General features: G+C 39.5%; 1 long non-coding RNA gene across 1 annotated transcript in view; it reads right to left on the reverse strand.

The window, feature by feature from the left end:
- LOC128080607 (uncharacterized) overlaps nucleotides 1-24,559 on the reverse strand; it is a 105,858-nt gene extending 81,299 nt beyond the window's left edge. The window contains exon 1 of the long non-coding RNA XR_008206799.1: nucleotides 24,436-24,559. This is a non-coding gene — a long non-coding RNA (uncharacterized LOC128080607). The remainder of the gene's footprint in view (nucleotides 1-24,435) is intronic.
- Between the last annotated feature and the right edge of the window lie 1,010 nt (nucleotides 24,560-25,569).

A 25,569-nucleotide genomic window follows, 5' to 3' on the forward strand; every position in this document is an offset into this window, starting at 1 on the left:
GGTGCTCACGTAAAAAGGCAGTGCTATGGCACTGAGATAAACAGTTTCTTATTTCTACACAACTACACTCATTCTAATGGAATTTAATAGGAAAGAAACCCACCAAATTGATTTCTAATTTCCTCCTAAATGCCAAGTGCCAAAAAGTCAATTACTTTTAAGGTGATCTCAGTTTGGCATTGGGTAAACCATATGATTACAATTCTCTTTCACCCACAAGACCCAGTTCGAGGTTTAGGACATGATACTTTCTAACAGAGATAGCATTCCCTTTTTACCTTGACAGTGTGAACACATGACTATTCAAAAAGTCACTGGGGTGGGTAGCAGCAATACTGTAATATTTTATGCAATCTGGCCTTCAGCAGGTTTCCTCAACTGACTCACAATTTTGTATGTTGTAGACAAAAGCTCTGAGCAAACACCCTCTGCTGTCAGGCCCAAATCTAAAGCCTGCTAGTTCAAGCATGAACCTCTGTTATGCTAAGCTTTAATCCCAGAGAAACCGACAAAAAAGGTGGGTGGGTCTGTGTGAGAACCCCAGGAGAGAAATAAAGACTCGGCCTCCAGGGTGTACATTACTACTGGCAAAATGGACGTGAAAATCACGCATGCAGGAATCAACTACAAAGCTCAAAAACATACCCTTGGCCTTCTCCAATTTCGATGTATTCAAAAGTAGTTGTTTCTATCAATATATCAAGTATGTATTTTCAAAATATTTTCAAAAGAGAGCAGATAAATACAACACATTTCTGATTAAGATTTTGTATCCATAAGGACAGAAGCATAACATTAAGCATCTCAGTACAACATATCCAAGTACCACACCCCTGCAGTAGGAAGTCAGTCATTGCTGTCAGGACAAAACTCTACTAGGGACACAGCCAGTATCTCCTGGAAGCTAAGATTTGGTTGCTCAACCTTTGTCAACAGTTTTCGTCAGTGACCAAATTAATGATAACAAAGTAAGAAATATATGAACCTGCTACCACACAGGTAAATATGTAAGCAATTAAATGGATACAAAATCCCAATCGTCTTCTGTCACAGAAGAAAGACAACAACAGTTAGGCACAGAACAACACTGATCATGTATGTATCATTAGAAGAGATTACCACAAAGTCCATGCTAACACATTACTGCTAGTTTGTTGCATGAGTCAACTTGTGAAAAGATGCTTGCTCAGCTCCACGAGTCACAAAAAACAAGCTATTTGAAGAACTTTACCTTAGTTTCAACTATTTTGAGGGTAGTGCTGCCTTTCACCCCAAAAAACCTCTCAATTCTGCTGCAAGAATAAGTTGGCATCACACACTGGTACATGGAATATAATCAGAACAGTGTGCAATAAGAAAATATAATTAGAGCAGGGCATGGAAGAGAAACAGAGCTATCCTCTGGGAGAAAGAAAGCAAACTGGCATCAAAGGAGAAAATGCTTTCAGTAAACTGAGAATTGTTATTGTTCCAATATTTCATCTGGTGATGTTACTGTTGAAATTCTTAGGAACTGCCACTTGTCAACTTTTAATGCACTTTACCAACAGTGTCAGTACATTAACCTTAATGTAACTGAAGGTCATCACACACAAAAAAAACCTATCCAAACAACAGATATTGCAATTAGCAATTAAATGCAAAGAAGAAAAGACAGATGTAGAGAAATTAGTATTACGCTTTTATTGCTCCCATGTTGATATTCAATAGTTAATGTTGAGTTTTAGTGGACACATCATTGGTTTGTTAATAGCAGCAGTTATAAAAGCCTTAATGAAGCTCCGTGTGCACCCTGACCACGTGAAATAAAATCCCATAATCTTGTTTCAGCATCCTGAAAAAAAACAAAGTGTATTATATGCTGTTACTTTTAATTATTACTTGACTGTGGGATCATGTTCATGTTTTGTTTACTACTTCCCATCACTAGCTTTCCCTTCCAGTGTTTTAGCATCCTGAACTGATAAAAGTGAATGCATAACAGCTCTCAAATTTGGTGGTCAGAATTCTGCAACAATTCCCTTGAGTTCACCTTCTTTGTCTTCTGATAGTTTGCAATAAAAACTGCTCCCTAATTCAGTGCTTGTATTTATGAGGTTGTAGCATTAGCTATATAGGCTCAGAGTACAATTCTGGTGATAACAACATATTAGGAAGCTAGCACCAAAGAAATCCAGAGCTTTCCATAGCCAACTTTTTACTATGTAACTCAGGAACAAACATTTTTTTTCCTGTCAGTCCCTCTCCGAGAGACAGTTCATTAAAAAAGCATCAGAAATTGCTTGCTCTTCTTGTGATGGATTTTGTGCTCATAAGAAGTGACAGATAATGTTGGTAGCTGCTGTTCAGTCTTTGGGATGCTCATCTGCCCAAGAAGCCATCCCAATTCCCAGTTCACCAGTCAGGTTTATAAATCGTACAGCAGCAAGTTGTGTTAAATGGAAACACTACAGCATTCATTGCCACAAAACACCATCTCCGAGCCTTTGACACTGGTGATTTAATAGGTTCTTCTCCATGCTGTTACCACAGGGTTTAAAATAGGCCTACCTTACAGACTACCATCAAACAAAACATGGGGCACTTAACTGCCTGCTGTATGAAAACTGCCAGCATTCAAAGCACTTGTCATAATGCCATACAACAGTGACAAGCCAACATGCTGCCGTTAAGAAAAAGGCAATGCTTTCATCTCATTCCATTGGAAGAGCTGGCAATTGTACACAACCATCCAGTTACAGCACCAGCTATAGGAAGTAAAGATCACAGCTGAACTTCACAGGGCAGTCCATGGAATCTGATGGCACAGTAAAAGTCATCACGTACTCACGCTGGAATAATTAATAGCAGAATATAAATGCCCTTATACCTAAATTCTTCCTTCTAACTCACCACAGACCTAACATCCTGTATCTTACTCCTCTCACAAGTCTAACTAGTTTCAGAATACGTAACATGGCTGCATGCTTTTCAAGAAGACAACTGCACATAGCCCACCTCAAAGCCATCTTGACAAAGCCTGACCCAGTTTTTACCAGTTTTGAGAAAAATTTCATTATTTTACATGCATAAGCACCTATTTCCAAGGAAGAAATAATGCGGAAAACAGAGTGTCTCATTTTAGTTTCAAAAGTCTCTACAATGGACTAGTTTGGAGTCAAGATAACCTCAGGCAACCTGAGATCTAGCAAACAGATTTCAGGGTCCCGTGTAGATTACAAAAGGAATCAAGAGCATAGTCAGTGTTTTCTTAATCCTCCCTGTAACAAAGAGCGAAAGGGAAAGAACCATTTGAGTCCAGGCCATCAATGCCAGCTCCGAGATTGGAATTATGGGTTTATCATCATGGAAGAGTCTTCAAGATGAGAGGTATGCTGGGGTCTGACCTGCCTCAAGGAGGGAAAAGTTTCTTGGCTCATACCCTGGCAAAAACTGATTGACAGGGCTTGAAACAAGGATCAATGAGGGCACACTTCATGACACTGAGGTTAAGCCAAGAGGTGGTACACAGCACCATCTGAGCGTGGCAAGGCTAATGGCAGCATCCTCATTGTCCTGGGTGACAGTTTCAAGAGCACATCTGAAATGCTTATATACTGTCACACAGAGTATGAAGAACAAGCAGAATGAACTTTGGTCATTTTCTAGAGCTGTGATATTATTGTCAGTATTAGTAAGACTTGGTGGGAAGAGTCCCACAGCTGGAGTGCTGGGATGGAGGGCTATTGGCTACTCAGGAGGGAAAGCAGGGCCTGCGAGGTGGAGATGCTGAACTGTGTGCACAGAACAGATGCATATTTTAAGTAGTCTTGTGTTAAACTTGCCCTAGAGTTCGATGTCTGAACAAAGAGGAGCGTTCAGACCCACTCAAGAGAAAAGCTGCACCTTTGTTTGCACATCAGAATTGAAGTCTAGCAACGGATACACAAATATAGGATGTGTTAGCACCAGAAAGATGTATCAGAACATGGGTAGTTATAAGTTAGGTCTTCACAGTAGTAGGTTATGGCCTCTATTAGTAAACCATTGTTACTCTCAGTTTATTTCTCAGGAAGCCAGGCGCAAGATATAAAAGCTAGCTACTCTCCTTCAACCTCACCTGAGAATGCCACATAAAAAAAAAAAAAAAAAAAAAAAAAGACCTTATTAAGTCTCTCAAAACTGAAGAGGAATTATGAAATGCTGTTTTTTCCCCCCCCCCTCCTTTGCAGCTCAAACACTAGAATGCCAGCACCCACAAATTACTCTTCATTTATCCATTTAACAGCACAGCAAAATTTTGAGCTGATGCCACAAAGACTAGAAGCTGTAATCCAGTCTACTCCAAAAAACCTAAAAGGTATATCTTCCAAGTAGGCACTCAATTTATACAGAAATATGGAGTGTACTACTTCACACATCTACCCATCTGTCAGCCAGCCTAAAAGCTATACATAGCAGTGTACTGCTGTGTTTTCTGAACTAAGATTATTTTGATGAACACAGTACTACTGAATGGCAGAATTGCCCATGAGCTCAAACAGGATGCATAACACTAAATCATATCCCATCCGTAGCACGAATCACAGAACTGGAAGGGAACTCATCAAGACACTGTACCTACCTCATAAACAGCAAATAGAAGTGTTTAATTTACTTGCTCAGAGTTTACTGCATTGTTGAAAACAAAAAGCAGTTTTTAGAAAGATTACACAGCTGAATATTGAAGAGGGTGCATTTCTGCCATGTTCCAGAATTGTCCTCTGCATGTAATGTAACTTTTTAGAAAAAGGAGGGACTGTTCCTTCCCTAAGGGTGCCTTAAAGTGCTATGTAGAGTGAGACTGATGAGAGACCAGAAGATCAAGCCTAGAGCTTGAATATGGTGCACAGTACAATTTCTCTTAAATCATAGAAATGATGAAAAGCAATTTGATTTTGTAAGAGGCTGTACCAGGTCTGGCTGGGATGGAGTTCATTTTCCCCACAGGAGCCCACGTAGTGCTGTGCTTTGCACCTGTAGCTAGAGCAGCACTGATATTACACTGATGCTGATGCTACTGCTGAGCAGTGCTGGCACATCACTGCTTTCTCAACTCCCCCGCTCCACCTCCTCTGAAAACCAGTAGGCTAGGGTAGGCAAGAAGTAGGGAGTGATGCAGTCAGGAAACTGACGTACACTATATGGCATTATGCTCAGCCATAAACAAATTTATCTAAAAATAAATAAAGTGATATAAGATTTGAGTTCCACCAACTTTGAGTGTTTACAGTAAAGAAGCTTTTCCTAGTATCAAGCATAGATATTTATTGCTTCCATTTAGGTTAAATATGTCTTGGCTTAACCTCAAAAGGCGAAAAGAATTTCATTGCCCTTTACTTGAAAGCACTTTGCACACTGGAGACTGAGCAAGCAGTTTCTTTTCTTAAAGGTAAAATTCATTAACATTTGCAGCTTATCAGTCTTGTTAAAAATGGTAAACAGTCACTATGAGACTCTCAGATCAACCTACACCCTCTTGGAACACTTAGGATGCCTAAATCAGTAATCTAACTGGGGTCCCTACTTCTGCAAATAGAAAAATAAGCACCTCACTTGACTATTAATGTATCTCAGAACATTAACAATTATCTTTTCTGCAACAGCATTGCCTTGTTGCCTTTGCTACATACTCCAATACAACAGAAAAATAGTTCCCCTACAGCTACCTGAGATTCCAAGGGGTTGCTTGTGTCCAAACTGACACCAAATAACAGAATGCCTTTAGGGTCAGACCGTCTTTGAGGCCTTGAGTAACTGTTCTACCACTCATCATTTTGGAAGGCAAAAAACTAAACCAGAACACTCCAAAGAGAATTTAAAAAAAAAAACATGACAAATATTTATGCATTGCAACTGAAGGCAACATCCAGCAAGCAGTCCCTTAACTAATGATTAACACAACATCATTTCTTACTACTTGTCAACTCCAGTCTCCAGCAGATAGAATGCAGGGCTACCAGATAAGTTCACCCGACTGCCTCCTACATCTGCTATACGTCCAAGCAATTCGTGGAAGCAGATCTCAAGAAACATGTTCAGTAATACAGAAATCTCTAAATACAGACCACTTAACAGTATGAGATGAAACTATGGCTTCATTACCTCCCTTGTTTACTATTTAAAGACTCCCTACACTTTAAGTCCCATCTTCAATGTTGCAACAATTTTCTATGGGCTCAAATTGAGAACAGTCAGGTTAGTGTGACTGTTAGCTATTTCACACAGCTAGAGACAGGCTAGCTTCATTTATTCTGCTGAAAGCTAGTAAATTGGTCAGGAAGATGTCAAGTGTTGAAGAATTATCCACAACAGTTTCTCCTTATTTTGAAGAATGTTAGGTTTTCAAGCCAATGAGATTTTTTCAAAATATCAACAAGAAACATCTACACTCCTCACTTTAAAAGAAAAACACAAAACATGTAATACAAGTATTTGAACAAAATGGTGGCAGCTCTCAGAGAAAAAGTAGATTCGTTAATCCTAAAATCTCTGCCCCATCACCCTTCTGAGCTAGACAGAATACTAGAAAACAGCTTCAATCCAAGTCCAGTCCAAACTCAGTCCAAACAGACTATTCCACTGAGAACATAGCAACTTGGAGCCTCCTCAGAGCAGGGACCAAAGGGATTCCGGTACTCTCAGAATCCCAGTTTCATCTCAGCCCAAAAGCCAGGATGCTCTGGAAAGACAGGCAGCTACAGATTGAAAGATCACCTTTCCTGTTCACAACTTCATCAAGTGCGCATCGCACAGCGGAAACACTAAAGAGAGAGCAGGGGTCCACCTCTACAGCAAACCTTGGCCAAGATGCTGAAAAATAAGAGTAACATCCTCAGTCAAAATTCACTCTCATCTTGCTGAACCAGTTAGCATGCACAAACAATATACTTTGGTGCATCTGTCCTTGGGAGCTAGAAAGGCGAAGAACTAATTCAAAAGGAAAAGTTGAGAGGGTCAAGCAGGTATGAAAACTTTAGTTTTCATAGTGACCAGTACCTTTAAAAGCTTATGTGGAATAGCAGGTGACATAAGAAGTAAAGGTCTTCATATTCAGTTACTTTTCTACAAGAAAATATACAGTTGTTCACTCTTCACCTACTCAATCATCACTCACTGAGTTTCTCATGCAAAGTCCAAATAACATGCCTATAGAATCCTAAGAAATCCATGGCAAACTCATCCTTAAAGGCAGCTCAATTGCATGCCAATTTACTCAAACAGTATATGGAAGGTTCACATCCTGGAAGTCTTTTTGTAAGTCACTTCCAAGAGCAAAGCTGACTCTTGACCAGAATATTCTCTGCATGCTGCACCAGGAAGTGAATGTAGCTGAAGTGACAGCAGTCTCTTCTTCTGAAGCTACTGTAAATAAAATGCTTTCAGACAATTTCTTGTAGGTACAGGTTGATTTAGAAGGTCTGATTTATACTGACAGAAATAGAAAGATCAGGCTGTAAGTACTGTGCATACTCCTCAAAATGGAAAACTGAATAGAGTTTTAGATTCAATGTGGTAGTTCTGGTGTGGATTTGGACACAATTCCCTTTTTAAATGAAAAAGATTACGTCAATATTTATCAGCATAAATCTGAATGTCACTCTGGCTTCCCACAACTAATTTGCAGGAAATAGCAAATAGGAAATAGATTAAATAGCAAAGATAGGGAAGAACAACTATAATGCACTATGACTCCTCATTATTATAATGTAAAGCATTTAAAGTCTAATTTGCCTCACAAAGGTAAGGCCTCCTCAACCCTATAGTATGGAAAATTAAGATGTAAAGCAGGAATCTGAGCAGAATAGGAAACATTGTCATAACGTGCAAGAGACTGTACCTGAGAGGAGTGGCCCTCTCCTGCTACACAAAGCAAATGGAAGCCTGTTTTTGTGTGGATTAGTTACAAGGGAGGGATTAGTTAGTTGATGGATTACTACATGTGAGCTCTAAGTACCATAGTGTATGACTTGCTAATGCCTGCTACTGGTAGCAAAATTAAGAGAACTGGATCTGAAAGACCAGACAAGTTTCTTAAAGCCTCACAGGTCTGTTTCTGTTGCTAGTTCTTCTCTGGATTCATGCATTCTGTCAGGTTGCAGGTGTCAGGTAAGAGACAGACTGCTGCAGGAGATCCTAGACAGTAATAGTTGGAAGACAAGCAGATCTATCTCCATATGGAACAGATCTTCTTTCTATGGTGATATCTAACAGGAGGCAAGTTACTATTTTCAACACTTGCTCAGGTCAGCAGGCAGTGGAATACAAGATCAGTTTATTTTACAACCTTTTATCTACTGAACATCTAACTGATAACGATTTTTAGGTCATTTCATCCCTGTATTGGTCTTAGGGAAATTAAGACTGAATGAAAGGTATTTTTTTTTATTCAGAAACTCACTGCCCTGCACCGCTGTCACGCAGAAGAGAAACGTAACTGAGGGAAGAATAATTACCATCATAAAGAATCCTGTCCAAAATTTCCTGACACATTATAACTGGGTAAAAAGTTCATAAACTTTAACAGTGATAATTGCAACGAATGGAGAACTTCAAAATAGAAGCATTCCTTGAGCTAACAAGAACAATCAGATCACTGCTATTAACATGAACACAGAGAAAAATGGAGACATTTCAACTGTTCATCATACGGTGCATGAATTCTTCAGTCCACAGGAGATGCAGAATATCAATCCCTATTTTATCCATAATTCCTTTATCAGAAGAGGTTTAATTAGTACTTGTGGCTGACTCCCAGGTAGGAGTGTCAGTCCCATTCCCTTAAAAATCCTGGTTTTACTTACTCAGAACCAAGAGCATCTTATGGATCACACAGATGTTTGCACACCTGAGCAGCTTGATCTCACTCCAAGCTATGGGGTGTGACAAGATTCTGACTTGCAACAGAGCTTAACCAGAAATTTCTTTCAGGCTTAAAATAATCAGAAACTGGAATGCATGAACCGAAGCAGAAACATGTAACTCCACCTACGACCTGGAAATGCATTTCTTAGAGCTGTGGATGGTTGTACACCTAGGTAGAAGCTGCCAGCATCCTCCTACTCTTCACAATGCAAATTCTCCATTTTAGACACTATAATCAGCATTTTATGCAGTGTTCTCAGTTTTCTTTCAGCTCATACAAGAGACATTTCATTTTTCCTGTCCATCTTCCTCTGTCACAAACGCCTACAGTTTCCACTTCCAGGGGTTCAATTAAATCCACTTCTGTGCCACAGTCTCTACAATGCATAAAGCAATTGAATACCATAAGAAAAAAGTTACTCTGAACCTATTCACATTATCAAAGGCCAGCTGACTGCCATTTGAAACTTTTTTTTCTCTCCCTCTAAAACTGATCACCAGCACAGACAAGTGTCCTGCAGAATTCTTTCTTTTGTCATTAAAAGGCCATTATCAAAGGAGATCTGAACACGTTCTTTCTGCAGTTATGCTACAGACACTCAACTTACCCAAGAAATAGAAAACAGCACTCAAAATCTCTCAGGAAAATAAAAAAAAACAGAACACCAAGAACAACCCCATACACACCCTACAGCACCCACCACATCTGTATTCTTTGGCCATTCCAAACAAAATAGCTTATTTCCAACCTGTGAAGCCAGTCATGTGGAAAAAAAAATTCAACTCTTTTACCATGAACTGGATTCCTCTCCTCCTTTTTAATAAAATGAATCAGAAACTAGGAGAAATCTATCTCTATGGAAATAGGTGTTCCTTCCCATCACTGCTATATACAAAACATTTCCCAGAGTTCTCATCAGTCTGAGAGCAGAGCCAATTCCCAGTGGACCCTGTTAGAAAGGAGGAGCTAGCAATTTCTTCTCTACTCCTCAGTTCAGAGTCAGTACAAGAGACTCTATAATGTCTCTTAACTCCTTTTAACCCTCTGAGCACACGCTTGGGCAAGATGACTGTTAACATCAGCAGTTTCACTGGAGAATCATAGAATGGCTTGGGCTGGAAGGAATGCAAGCCCCTCCCCCCCCCCCCCCCATTGAGGGCAGAGCTGCCAAACAGTAGACCAATCTGTCTAGGGCCCCATCCAGCACTGAATGCTTTCAGAAATGAGGCATTCACAACTACACCTGACAACATATTCAGGCACCTCGCCACTATCCAAGTAAAGAATTTCTACCTAACACATAACCCAAATTTCGCCTCTCTTAGATGAGAAGCCATTCCTCCTTGTCCTATCTGCTCCATCCTGCTCAGCGTCCTTCTGCATCCACTTCCCTTCCACTCAAAAACTCCCCTCGTATACTGGATGGATGCAATGAAGTCTCCAAAGAGTCTTTCTCCTCCAAGCTGAACAAGTCCAGCACCTTCAACTTTTTTTCATAAGAGAGGCACCCTCCAGTTCTCTAATCAGCCCCTTAGTCTTCCTCTCAACCCAAGAGTTCTTACATACTCTTAGAAACTCTAGAATGGACAGCCCTGTTGCCAATGCAATTTACAAAGAAAAATACAGTATTTTTATTTAAATTCAAGGAGAAATTAGGGTTCTGGTTTTTACAGAATAAAACTTCGTGGAACACCTACTACTAAGTTCATGAGCATTTTGAACATCCTCCCTGCTTAAAAACAAGCTGCCAAGAAATACAGCTTAGTGATTTCGAATAGAGAAAAACTCAGCATTTGTATAGATGGGAAAGAATATAACACCAAAAGGTAGATGAGGACCAAAGTTGAAAATCCAGTATTAACTAGCCACATAATGCCATTTTCAGAAGCTACATGAAAGTACACTAGAATGCTCCAGTTCTGCTTCCAACCGAAGAAATACACTGAGAAAGGCACTAGTAAACAAATTAAGTAAGCCCAGTTAAGACAAGGAGTCAGAAATAGGCTTTTTGTTCTTTTTTTTTTCCCTCTCAGATATTTGAAAGAATTCAGTAAAGAATATATAGTCAGGGTGGATAGGACCAAATCCAGTGTAACAACATAGGTCTCTTTCCAGCAAATTAGAGCAGTCACAACGTTCAAATGGACCTTTGGAAACAAATAGGAACTTCCAAACCATCTGCTATGTGACTCAACATGTTTTCTCACACTGTATTAATACAGACCACAGAACAGTCGCATACACGTGCATCAGGCAGAATTCTCATTGCCTATTGAAATCCTCATCAACTAGAACTATGAAGACTAGGCATTACCTGCTCCTGTTTCTGTCAGATGCAAGTCATGATGATTCACCTACAACTGTGAATTAGTCACAGACGTATAGGAGGACTCCAAAGGATAACCAGAAGATCTGCACTGGAGGGTTCTGCCCTGTGTTTTTGATACTGTTTTCCCAGCTGCTCCATTCAAGTTATGGTTGACAATGCGGCTCACAGCTGAATTAAGGTGAGATATCTAGAAACCAGGAGGAAGAATACGCCTGGATCATCATACACCTGCCCCATTTCAAGGACTCCTCAATAGCAGATATTAAATCTCCAGAAAGCTATTTACAAATGCTGCAAAGTGTTACACAATTCTCTCTTTCAACAGGAGCAAAAGATGCTATTTTTTTGGCTCCTACCTAGAACATTGCACTCTCACCCCCATTTTCAGAGAAATTTGAAGGATGCATATTTCTCACATAAGACAAAAAGAAACACACACACAAAAAAAACAGTCTTTGGGGACCCTACCAGCAGCAACTGCTGAAATAAGTCTGCAAAAGAAGGACTCTAAGGGGCAAAGTGACAACTTCAGTCCTCCAGTGGTGACTTCGGAGTTAAAAATGTAAAACAATTACCAACATACCCAGGAATGCCTTAATATCATGTCCAAGCTTACCAGCTTGGACCAGACCTGAATCTCCTAAAACAAATGCCAAAGCCATCTGCATTTACTTCTGACTACCCAAGGTATGTACTTCAGTCTGAATTTGACATATCCCCAAGACTTTTCCTCTTAATGGTTGCTTACTTGTCTTTACCTTTAAAACAAATCGCTCAATCTCACTGTTTTTTGGTTGTCAAGTAGATATAACTGCCAGCATTACTTTGCTGCCTCCAGATGTGACCAGTAGAGTTGACAGAGTTGACACATAGCAATGACATACCTCTTCTCCATGAATCCAAGGAGAGCGTTTTAAACTACTGTTTTCGTAATAGCTAAAGAATGCAGACCATCTCCTTCCCAGGCTTACTGCTCAGATGCTCAAAATAAAGTCATTCTCCAATATAATTTCAATACAGACACCTTTGAATCTACCCTTTAGGAACTTCCTGTAGCAATCAAAGACCATAAATGAATCCCCGTACGCTGCTGGGAAAAATTCTTCTTGCCATTCTTATTAAGAACTATAGCTCAAAGTTATAACAATGACATCAGTAATTAGCCATTCTGCACCAGCATAAAGGGATTCTCTTTGAACTGATATGTTCTGCCAAATATCTAGAAGGCTGGGCTTGTTTTTAACTTGAAGAATATCAGTCACTATCCAAGACTAGCTAGCATTAAGATCAGCCACCAGACAAACTGAGAAAGATGACTACAAAGCTCCCTGGGCTTTCCATTCAGCATAATAATCCTTGTCCATTCTTCATCACTTGTTCTTTGGTTGTTTAAAATAGTTTTGAACAGGGCTTCAGGTATCTACTGGATAAATAGATAAATTGGAGTTGGAGAGAACATAACACTAGATACAGAAATACAACTCAAATTAGCTGGGCTAGTATGATAAATTGTCTATGTGTGTCTTGTCAGAATACTTATTTTCAACACAGCAATTTATTTTCTCTTTAAGATATGCAACTCATATCATTTACAATGCAAAATGGGATATGCTTTATATTCACTTGTAAATTGTTTCAGAAAAAAACATCCCAACCTCTAAACTAAACCCATGAGTTTTGTGAGGGGTTACACAGAATGGTTTGGGTTGCAAGGGACTCAAAGAACAAGTTCCAACCCCCTTCTACAGACAGATTTGCCAACCACTAGGATCAAGTACTACATAAAGTTGCCCTGGGCCTCATCCAACCCACCTCCAGAGGTGGAGAAGACCTCGAGATGGACACCCACAGTCTCTCCAGGCAACCTGTTCCAGCACTTTACCACCCTCTCTGTGGAAAACCTCCCCCTAGTATCTAATATAAACCTTTCCTCCTTTATCTTAATATCATTCCCCCTTGTCCTATTGCTATTTGAACATGTGAAGTTAATTTCTCTACTGTTTATGATTTCCCTTGAAGCACTGGAAGGCCACAATGGGGTCTCCCCAGATCCTTCTGTTCTCCAGACTGAGCAAGACCAGCTCCTACAGCCTGTCTTCTCATGAGAGGTACTCCAGCCTTTAGATCAGTTTCATTACTCCTCTCTGGACCATTTCCAAAAGGTGTGTTGATGGTCCCAGACCTGAACATACTATTCCAGATGGGGCCTTGAAAAGGCAGAGTAAAGAGAGACAATCACCTCCTTGTCCCTGTTGGCCATTCTCTTCCAATACAGCCCAGAATATTATCAGCCTTCTGGGCTGCAAACACACACTGCTGGCCCACGTTAAGTATTTCATTTATAAGGATCCTTAAGTCCTTCTCAACAGAGCTATTCTCAATGAGTTCTTCTCCCAGCCTGTATAGATAGCTCCAATTGCCCCTACTCATGTACAAAACATTACACTCTGCTTTGTTGAACCTCATTAGTTTCACATGGGCCCATCTCTCAAGTTTATCAAGGTCCCTCTAGGTGGCATCCTTTCCTCTGTTGTATCAACTGCATGAATCAGATTGATGTCATTAGCAAACTTGCTGAGGATGCGTTCAATCCCATCATCTATGTCATTAATAAAGGTGTTAAAGAGTACTGGTCCCAACAGGTGCATCCTTGGAGACACCGCTCATCACCAGTCTCTATCTGGCCATAGAGCCACTGACCACTAACCTCCCACTGCAACCTTCCAACCAATTCCTTATCCAAACAGCCCACTCTTCAAATCCTTATCTCTCTGATTCAGAGATGAAGGCATGGTAGGAAACCACGTCAAAGGCCTTGGATTACAAAAAGCAAAAGATTAATCTACCCTGTATTTTAAGATCTAGAAGTTACAACTTCACACAGATAACATTAGCTATCCACTGACATCTGCACATCACCCTAACAGGCTGGCAAGGTACCTGCATGGAATCAAGGAAGCAGATCTCTGGAAATATCTGTTTTAACTTATGAAAATTACACTGTTGTTTTCACTAAGCTGTGGTCATGGCAAAAATAGAAACAAGTGATGATCTAGTTGTCAAAAAATAAAAAAAAAATGATACAATAGATTTTTGTGCACAGGAGTTTTCCAAAGAAGCACTAATCCAATCATAAGCAGAAGAGAACAAAACAAGAAGAGGGAATGTAGTTAAACAGCATCAGCTAGCACCAGATCCACATTCCTTGAACTACAAAGACTTCACAGCTACATCTAAAACTTAAGCAGCAGGCAGCCAGCAGCTGCCAAAGAAAAGACTGAGTACTTGAGAATAACACAAAAACATCTTCTACATTTGAAATACCAAAATAACTATGGGATCTTAATGATCTGCATCACTGGCAAGTGTATCATAATGAACTATGATCGAGATCCATACTGAGACGCCACTGAAGTCCCTCTTGATAAAACCTGAGAGAATGCTTTATCAAGCACTTCGTCAAGCTTTACCAATAGCCACATGCAACTGCAAATTCAAAACTCTGGGGAAAAAAGTGAGAAGTCACATTAAAAGTAAAGAGACCACAGTAAGAGGCAGTAGCCGCTCTAGTTCAGTTGGCTAGCTTGGACTTCAGGGGGCACCAGACAGTTTCTGACTGCTTAAGCACTACTTAAGCCACTAAATCAAGAAGAGATAAGCCATTAACTTCATTGAGTCCAAGCATTACTCTAGACTGTTTTGAAACTGAATTGTTCTACATACTTAGTGGTTACTATGAACCTTTGACTTTCCTTTAAAAATACAGACATGTATATGATTTCCAATTCACTTGTTTATTTCCAAATCACTTTCCTTCCACCTGTTTCAGGGGGTTATGTTTGCAGGCCTTATGCCAAGTTCATCACTTTGCACACACTATGTATGTGAGGATATTTTACTTGAGTTTATGGATAGAAACTGTCTCTTGCCTATGGATTTCATAACTAAGTTTTACTTCTGAAAAATGTGTATTTTCCTTCCCATTTGGAAAGCTAAAGCCATATCATACAGTCAAAACATAAACACATTTTAGTATCAGGTACACACAACTATAAATTGCAGAAGAACTGTGCTTCAGTAGCTTTCAGTCCACATTTTATTTAGTGTAAAACATTCAGTCTTTATGTCCTTTTTATATCTGACATGCCATGACACTGCTTGCTTAGGTGCCCAAAGAAATGTAAATAAAGCCATGAAACACTTCAATAATTACTGTGCTTGACCTTTGGCAAAGGATTCTCCTAAATTAAAACCTACTTGAATAAGCAGATCTTGTATGAAGGCATCCAGTAGAACTAAAGATGTCTGTTATCAGAGACTCAAACACAGCTTTTATAAAGCTGCATTTGTTACCTCATAGTAGGGTTCTCATCCCTTTGGTCTATTTGAAAGTCCTCACACAATCTTACAGACAGCTTCAATGCTTGTCCTTTTCATTCTAGTCTGCCACAGTGAGTCAGAGCAGCTCAGAATATGACTGCATGCTGACCCATCCTGATTCCACTTCAGGAAGACACTAAACAACACTCTGAGCCTTATTTCCAAGCCTAACTACACAGAGTCACTGCTACCTTAATCGCTGGAGACTAGGGGTCTGATCTGGACATTTATGAAAACAAAAAAATTAATCTTTTAGCTGGAACTGTAACAGATTCCTATCCACTGTCAACCAAGAAGAATCAAGTTCTAATCTTACCAACAGATCACGTGGGCACTTGAGGAGCTCTGGAGGCCATGCTTTTCAGGTCTGTTAGAAAAGGGATGGAGATGCTGTATCTGATGTTGATTCACTGAACTCAGGAAGACTCTCCTGATTTCCACACATCAAACAGCAGCTTTGGGTATATGGACACTTTTCCTCTGTCAGCAGGATCTTGGAAAAAAATAGCATTGTAGGCATCTACTACAGCATGCTACAATTGTTTCTTGTGAGCTGAAGAGTTGCTAAGCATTTTAAGTAGATAGCAATTACAATCCCATGACACCAGCAGTCCCTACTCAACTGTGAGGATGTAGAGATCTATTCTATGTGAGCAGAGTAGTTTCCTCCTCATAGGGAGAAAGAAGCTTGCTATACACATCAGGGGCACTAGCTCTCCTTGTGACCCTCAGAGCAATTGAATGTTCAGTCTTTGTGCCCAGACAAGGCCAAAGAAGAAAACATGCATGCCCAACGACACAAGAAGAAAGAAGGGGAAGGGAAAGAAAAACATATAAGCTTCACAGAAGGCAAGACTTGGTTACAGACTGCTAATCGAGGATCACATCTTCATTTATTATCTTCCCCTCCTCAAGAAACACTTCATCTTTTTCTGCCTTCTACCTAGCTCTCATTTTCCCCTCACCTTGAAAAAATTAACACACTCATTCCCAAATCTTACTTCCATTCTGGTCTTGAAATCTCCTCTACAGAGCTGCAAAGATAAATAATAATGATATAAATATATGTATCACAATTTGTATTGCATTATGCTGTGCTTTTGAATGAATGAAAATACAGGTAAACGCAATGTCACTTTTAACACTAATATTTCAATCAATACATTAAAAAATCAATCCTCCTGAAAAGAAAAAATAAGGATCTCCCCATGAATAAATGATCCTCCATGATGTCCAAAGAAATTAGAGACCAAATCAGCAGATCTAGCTTCAGGACAAATCTCAGCTCAACAGCCTTCACAGGCAGAAAGGGACTTCACTAACTCAGACTCAGCTGCAAAGCACCTATTTGTATCTACAAGCTATCAATCATCCTGATGTTTTTGTTTCTACCATCAGTTAAGCCCGACCAGTACAATAAAAAGCTTGCTTTTTCTTTAGGCAGAAAGAAAGGAGAACGATCTCTGAAGGCCTGCAAGTCAGAAAACCACACAGCATCTATGGTGAAGCTCCAGTGCACTGATGAATGGTCATTGCCCAGTAGAAAAGGAATGGATTTAAGTATGTGTATTAAATATGTTGTTAAACTTCAGCCCGACTGGTTGAAAACTACAAACGGAGAGTTGAATCCTTTTCAAACATGTTTGACACCTTCAGCACTGTTACCCCTGACCTTCAGTTACATCAGTTACTTCAAGTGACTGAGTTTAGGATCCCACATACACAAAATTGTCTCTGGAAAGAGAGAGTACACCGGGGAAGACTTACTGAACAAGAGAGTGGAGCAAAGGGAAGATCTGGGGCATTAAAAAGCAATAGCACAGATGTTGTTACACACAATCCTGCCACCACTCAGCTGATTGTTACACAAAAATTTTATGTGCTCTACAATGGGTTTACTTTATAACCTTCTCTTTCTCCAAATATTCTCATAGAGCAATCACAATCCCGTTAAAATACCAGAACAGAACCCAGTTTCTTTCACAGAAGCCGCAGTCCAGAGAAGGATTTACTTTCCGTTTTCTGTTACCTCTTAGACTACTCTTTGTATTTCTTCAGAAATTTTAATTGGGACTATAATTAGCTCATACCTCCCTGCCTTCACATGCCTTTTCCCAGCTTCCTTTATGAAGTGCTAGATCCTAACAATATTAACATTCTCTTCTGGAACCTCTTGAGATCCTAGCAGTAATTTCATGCATCAATAATGTTTTACTGAAAATAAACAGACATAAAACATGGGTAACTTGGGAATAATCAAGAAATCGCACATGTCCTGACGTTCAGCCAAACTGCCTAGTGACCTCTGTAATTACGTCATTCATTTACATATCCCTAACCAGCCCAATTTCCTTCTTCATGATGGAAAGCATACCTGTCTAGCTAAGCAGACTGAAAAGGTGTGACCGACAAAAGCAATGAAACCTAATGAGACAGAACCCAGATGCCATAAAGGTTTAGACTCATTGGATTGTTTTCTTGTAAGGGCTGACGATCAAATTCCAGATCTACAGCAGGAAACTGTTATTTATTCTGGCACAGCTCTCACATATACTTCTTAAAGAATTCATACCACCTCTTACATTTTCACCTTTACAGGCCAACATCTACCAGATCATTCTACACAGAACTACTGTCCAAAATAAGGGAACTACATGCTTTCAAAGCTCTGACATTCCCATACCTACAACCCTCCTTCGCAGCAGGCAAAATGGGAACTTTGGTCACATGCTAATGAATTGGCAAATGCCAGAAGAAGGATATATTAAAAATAATTAAAATAAAATCAGAGCTTTAATCCTTTGAACACCAAGATACAATTAAAAGAAAAAGGCAATTTCAATCTGCATTACAGACAGCAATCTTTCCATCAGCAAAACATTCCTGCAGTCCCTTACAGTATAAACACCTGGTGTTTATTCTCAAGTTATGACATATCTGCACATGGAAAAGATAACTTTTCAGCCTCAAGAGCATCCGGCATTCCAAATTATATTCTTTATTCCAACAGGAACTAGAGGGTTTCAAACAACTAAAGGAGTGAAAGAGATTTCACAGGGAAACATAGAATCTCTGCTATTACTGAGTTTTCAGAACCTCATCTTGAGTACTGTGCACAGTTTGGAGCACCACAATATAAGGAGGACATCATAGGACTATTAGAGAACATCTAAATAAGGGTTTTGAAGATGGTAAAAGGTTCTTGACCTTGTTCTTACCAAAAAGGAACATTTGGTTGGGAGCAGCTTAGGATATAGCAATTGTGAGATAGTGAAGTTCAAGACCTTGCATGGAAAAAGCAAAGCAACAAGTAGGATTGCTACCCTAGACTTCAGGAAAGCTAACTTCGATCTCTTCAAAGACTTTTGGAGTTATCTCATGGAACAGACCATTAAAAGGTAAGTGGGTCCATAAGATCTTAAGTTGATACTTAAGCATCACTTCCTTCAAGCTCACTGAATGCCTTCTCTGCTTTGGTCTTTAGTATAACAAGCCCTCAGGAATCCCAGACCATGGAGGTAAGAGTCTGGGCAAAGGAAGACTTCCTGTTGCTCAGAGGAGATTTAGTCGGAGAGCATCCAGCCAAAAAATCAATGGACACAAATCCATGAGCCCCAATGGGATGCACCAGCATGTGCTGAGGGAGCTGGCAGAAGTGATCACTGAACTGCTCTCTTTCATCTTTGAAAGGTCTTGAAAAACATGAAAAGTACCTGAAGGCTGGAGGATAAACAGTGTCACTTGAATCTTCAAAAAGGGCAAAAAGGGATCTAGGAGGACAACAGGTTGGCCATAAGCCCTTATTGTGCCCTTGTGGCCAAGAAGGCCACTGGTATCCTGGGGTGCACTAAAAAAAGCACGTCAAGGGAGGTGATTCTCTCACTCTACTCTGCCCTCATGAGGCCACATTTAGAATATTATGTCCAGTTCTGGGCACCCAGGTTCAAAAAAAAAAAAAAAAAAAAATCATCTAGAAGGAGTCCAGCTGAGGACCAAAGGGCCTGGAGTATCTCACATGTAAAGAAAGGCTGAGTAACCTGGGTGTGTAACTTGACTGAGGAAAAGTCAACTGAGGGGGGATCCAATTAATAAATATCCAAAAGGAAGGGAGAGGCAAATACATGAGGCCAGGCTCTTCTCAGTGGTGCATAGTAACACGACAAGGAGCAATGGTTTAAAACCTGAATACAGGAAGTTCCATACAAATGTGGAAGAACTTCTTTACCATACGGGTGATGGAACACAGGTTGCCCAGGGAGGTTGTGGAGCCTCCTTCTATGGAGATACTCAAGACCCACCCGGATGCCTACTTGTGCAACCTACTGTAGGGAACCTGCTTTAGCAGGACAGTTGGATTCAATGATCTCCTGCGGACATTTCCATCTCCTGCAATTCTGTGCAACTCTGTGATTCTGTGAAGATCTGGAGGACAAGATACACGAGTTTCACTGCAGCTAAGGTTCATTAGTTTGTTTGACCCAGACAAGAGGAGTCAGAGAGATCTTACCACACCCGGCAGCTTTCTCACAAGGGGGAGCAAAGGGAAGAACACAGAACTGGGTCAGGTGGATGATAGGAAGATCATTCATCAGGAGTTAGTTGGGCACTGGAACAGGCTCCCCTGGGCAGTGATTATGGCACCAAGCCTGCCAATTTAATTCTTGAGTAGACCTGCATAGAGTGAGGAGTTGGGCTCAACCTTTGTAGGCCCCTTGCAGTTTGGGATATTCAATGAAACACGCACGCACACACACACACACACACACAAAACAAACAAACAAACACACACACACACACACACACACACACAAGTGTGTCTTTCTCAGGTCATGGAAATAGAGTGTTTGGCCTTTGAGTTTCATTCTCAAAATGCTTTTTTTGGTGTGATTTCAATTCAGGAGAAATTTTGAAAACAACTAGGAGGTGAATTGAATTTTAGAGTACACTTCTTTCTTCACTGAACAATCTTAGATGAGAAAGTTAAAAGGTTAATTTCCCAAGTGTCTCGTGCTTACATTTTAGATGGTGTATTTCAGCAGTGGCAACAACAGGTCACCTCCACTGATGCAGATTTTTTTAATTTATTTTTAGAAGCACAGCTCCAAGGCCTTGATAACTTCTGGTGAAAAATGCATAGCTAATGGTAGTGACTGTATTGAAAAATAGTGTCTTGTAGCTGAGAATGCGCTCTATCAAACAGCATTAGCAAGCTCTTCGCATCTACTGTAGTTTCCATGGAAATGAATAGGAAACATTACTTTCAGAGCAACCTATGCAAAAATGAAGACAAATACTTCCCTTAGTCCGGTTCAGCCAACAGGCAACTGGAAACAGTTTTTAACACTAATAGGCAGAGAACAGTACAGTGTTCTGAATTTCCAAGTTACAGTACTCTTAAAACAATTAATTTTTTTTTTTTGGCCTTAAACACCAGACTTGCAAATTTTCATTTTAGTGAACAGCACCTTTTTTGAATTAGCCATTAAACTAAAATGAAGAAAGTAGTTCTGTGGTTTTCAGTTTTCTTCTGTTTTTAATAGTACACTGAAATCCACAGAATGATCACTTGCTCTCACTACATTTCAGTCTTTGATTACAGTACTACTGAGGGACAATCTTATTTTGAAATTACTTCTTAATGGGAATAAATCAATCTCATAATTTATTGAATTCTCGAATTCCAATTGCACACATTGTACGTAAGCTACGTCGAGATATCAAATTATAGTGAGCAAAATAAAACCTTAGAAACATAATTATACAGTTCCAATAGTTGTTCTTGTTAGGGCTGTGGAAAATCCCTACATGAATCTGAAATTTCACTCCGTTGTGTCACATTCAGCCCAAGAACCACTTCCCATGCCCAAAGCTCTTTGATCCCAGATTCAGGGTGAAGTCCTGCCAGAGGCTAAGTGCTTCAGGAGGAAGTGTTAAAATATCCTCACCTTCACATATTCATGCTCATTCTCATTTGCAAGAAACTCTATTTCTCTTTTTAGACCTACCTGTGTCATTAAATACTATCATTCTTGGTATTAAAGACAAATCTCTAATCCATCATTCTAGTGCCAAGACTGAGACACATCTGAACTCCCATTCCTTGCTGAGCAGCAGATGTGAATGAAGCAGAAGCAGATAACTGATGGCTTATGTCACATCACACGTGAAGAGAGCGGAAGTGTACATCAGTAGCTAGATAACTGTGGCCCAACAGACAATGGGTTAAAGACAGACTCTAAAAGATGACAGTTCTCCCTGTCAGACTTTGCAATGACCCTGATCCAACTGTTTATCTTCTTTCCCCTTTCTATCATAACAGCTTAGACTGAATCTTCTTTAGCAATGAAAAACATCTATTTACTTGGCATGAAGAGTAAGAGACCCTCATCTTAATTTGATCCTCTTGGCACCACTGTAATTACAAACAACAATAATCAGGGGAAATGATCAAATAACTAGCGTGAAAAAACACTGAGATGCATCTTATAAATTATTCAAGCTGTCACAGTTATTAACAGCTTCCTAGATTATTGAAACTAAGCCAACAATAATGTTTTGTTTTAAATAATTTCCATCCATTACCATCATCCTTTAAGACAAAACTGCACTGACATATTTAACCTCAATGAGGATATCACCACTGCTAAGTGTTGCCCTTGGACAGAAAGCCTTGCGAGGAAATTCTTCCCTTGCAAGGATTTGCAGAGCCGTAATAATATTTCTGTGTCCATATTAAATTTTATAGCTTTTTTTTTTATTACCCAATATAAATTCGGGGTTTCTGTTACTTCCATACAATCTTAAAATAATTCCAAGGTTGTGCTGTCATCCCCAAACCATGGAAATTTGTAACCTTCATTCAAACACCGGAAATGTAACAATGTGCAACAAAAGAAACAATGTAATGCCAAGTACAATTTTCTACTACAGTAAGCTGGAGAGTGGCTGAGCAGAAAATTCATCTTTTGTGTTTTGTTACATATCAGTTGTGTTATGCACCAGTAGTCCATAAGCAGAGATCAGGCCTCTATCAAATGCTTGAATGATAATTTCTCTCGTGAAGCCATTTCTGAAGAGTCAAAAGACAACAGTAATGGCTTTCTGAAGTCAATTGTTGAAGTTGAAGCAATTGTTGAAGAAGTAGAGGCAAAAAGGAAACTAGTTTCACTCGCATTCATTTTGTACTAAATATATCTAGACTCAGCTCCAGATTCTCTACACTCAATTTTACCTAAGTGTTTCTAGAAGATGTCACTTCTGCACTGACAGAGAATGGTAAGAGAAAGCATCCATAATTCTCCTTAGCCAGAAAGTAGGAGTGGAGAACTTACGCGTCCTTCTCATTATTAAGACTTTTCAAAAAGGCCAGGACACCACACAACATGCTTCATAATGACACTGTCTGGCAGTCCGTTTGTTAGATCTTAATTTTGTCACACTGTGTCTCATGACTTAATTCAGCAGACAGCTAAGCACCACCCCGCCATTTGCTCACTACCCCTCAGTAGGATAGGGGGGACAGAAGCCAAAAACAGATTAAGACAGTAAATAAAGGGATATTAGTAATAATATTTACACAAGACAAAAATGATGCAGACTTCTCTTATAAAGCAGTTTAGAACACACTGATAAAAAATGGTGCACGTTAAGTCACTGTATCATATCAGACTGTAACTCCACAGAAAAACAGCAGGGCTTACAGAGATGGGAGAGAATCTGCTATCAAGCACCAAGCCAGTAACATATAGCAGAGTAGTCCTGGTCCACAAAGATCAGTGAAGCTGCGTACCCAAGTTACGCATTTGACACAATTTTACAAAGTTACATACTCAAAATTGTTAGTTGCTACACTAAGGATGCCTCTGCAGTTCCAAGCAGCATAGGTTTAGTTGACAGTAAAATATACTTGAGAAGGATCTCAGAGAATGCTTTCTCTGCCTCCATCCCAACACTGGAAAAATGCAATTATGTTGTTCTTCATTACTAAGAAAGAACTTAAGGAAAGCACCAAACCCCGACCATCCATCAACAGACAACATAAAAAGAGAAGCACAAACCAATGGCTTGTGGAAAAGATCTGCTCAAGGAAACAGCTGAGCAGAGCAGCCACAGTAGGAGTCTGCAGTCTTGCATCAGAAAGGGCACTGCCTCATGAATTGCACAAAACAAGGCTCTGTGCTAATACCTCTACTTCCTGTATAGTGAAACACAGTATAAACAACAAAACACAAAAACAAAACACCCTCGGCTTGTCAGCAAGTATATTATTACCAGTACTGAAAATTATCAAAGCTTCAGAGCTGGCAACATTACTGTACTGACACCTGCACTACAGATATCCACCCAGGAAGGAGTACATAATAATACTACCTTTTCACACTCAATAACAAAGCCATATTTCAGAAACGCAACAGAATTACAGATCTTTTATTTTTCAGCCTGAGAACAGTTATCACTTTATGACATGAAAAGGCTAGCATCAAATCAGTAACTCCAGACATTAAGTTTTTGTCTTTATCAAGTTTGGAAACCAGCAAGTTCTGCTGGATCTTTAACGATACGGCTCTCATTTTCTGAACACACAGGTAGGAATATCCAGTCAAGGAGGAGCATGTTCTGTTCCTGCGTGACTGCTGCTGCTGTCTAGAGATTGCAGTTCCACACTACAGAAGAAAATGAAGTTTTACACAGACAAATAATCAAGAAAATAAATAGTTTTACCGATTCTAGCCTGACTCCTTTTATGACAGAATCTCAGCTGCAGAATGAAGCTAATGCAATTAGAGCTAAGTGTTCCTCTTAGAAACCACTGAATGTAGTGGCTGGAAAATTAACGCCTTACCTTCAGTTCAAGATCAAGACAGTGCACAGTTGAAGATGTATAGGAACTGATCCTGAGAAGCACAGTCAATAGGAAACTGCTATCAGGTCTGCAAGTGCTCCCTCTGCTAAGGGCAAGACAGGGATTCTCTGGCAAAAAAAAAAAAAAAAAAAAAAAGCCACAAAATATTATCATGAAATCATGCCCAATAAGAACACATAGAAAGCAAGACATGATCAAGGCAAATTCATCCATAATCAGTAAGCTTTATAACTATTCATCATTTGATTAGGAAAGCATACCTGTACTTTTTCTAATGGTTCCTCAGTTTATATAACACATACCTTATTCAGGAAGAAAAACATATATAGAATGAAAAAGAACAAGTGGCAGGAAAGAAAATATATATAGTACGTATAATAATTATACATTCATGATGGAAGGGTCTCTAGGAAGTTATTAAGCCAACTCCCACCTCAAGGAAAGCTCAGTCTTTCCTGATCAATATTGGCCTGACCTGCTATTAATGACCAGCCACAGAGACTTCAAACCAGAAAGACTAATCCACTGTCTTTTCCTATCAGGAAATGTTTTCCTGATGTTTAGCTTTTTCTGTCAAAAATGTAGTTATGTAAATTACCACAACATGCACGACAGATGTAGAGTAGTGTTGTTTGTTTGTTTGTTTTTCCCCCCTCCCCTTTTAAAAAGGAAGCTTGTTTCAAATTTGTTATATTCTGAAAATCACCACTAATTTTAAGATGGGGAAATGATACATAGATCCATCAATATATCTCCTTGTCATTTCAGTGTAACAAAGCAGTCACCAAAATATTATTATTTCAGGGGGAAAACAAACCCTTTTATGAGTACGGTATTTTCTATGCTATTAATAGACATTAGTACATCATGGTTTTACCTCTTAAATCTCTTACAATAAATAGCACTATTTACTTTCTGGCCAGTGTAAGTTCAGTCACAAAATCTAATTTCATTAAATACAGATTTGTAGTGGAATAAAAACGGAGCCATTTATGTTGTCAGTGTCCCACAAAGGAAGATTGCCGTTGTGCTTTTGACAACAAACACTCCAAAAAGATATATTTCAAGTAGAGAAAAAGAAAAAAAAACACCACACTAAAAGACCATCCAGCA

Source organism: Tympanuchus pallidicinctus, unplaced genomic scaffold (assembly GCF_026119805.1).
Source record: "Tympanuchus pallidicinctus isolate F22 unplaced genomic scaffold, pur_lepc_1.0 scaffold2, whole genome shotgun sequence".
In the NCBI taxonomy this organism is placed as follows: Eukaryota; Metazoa; Chordata; class Aves; order Galliformes; family Phasianidae; genus Tympanuchus; species Tympanuchus pallidicinctus.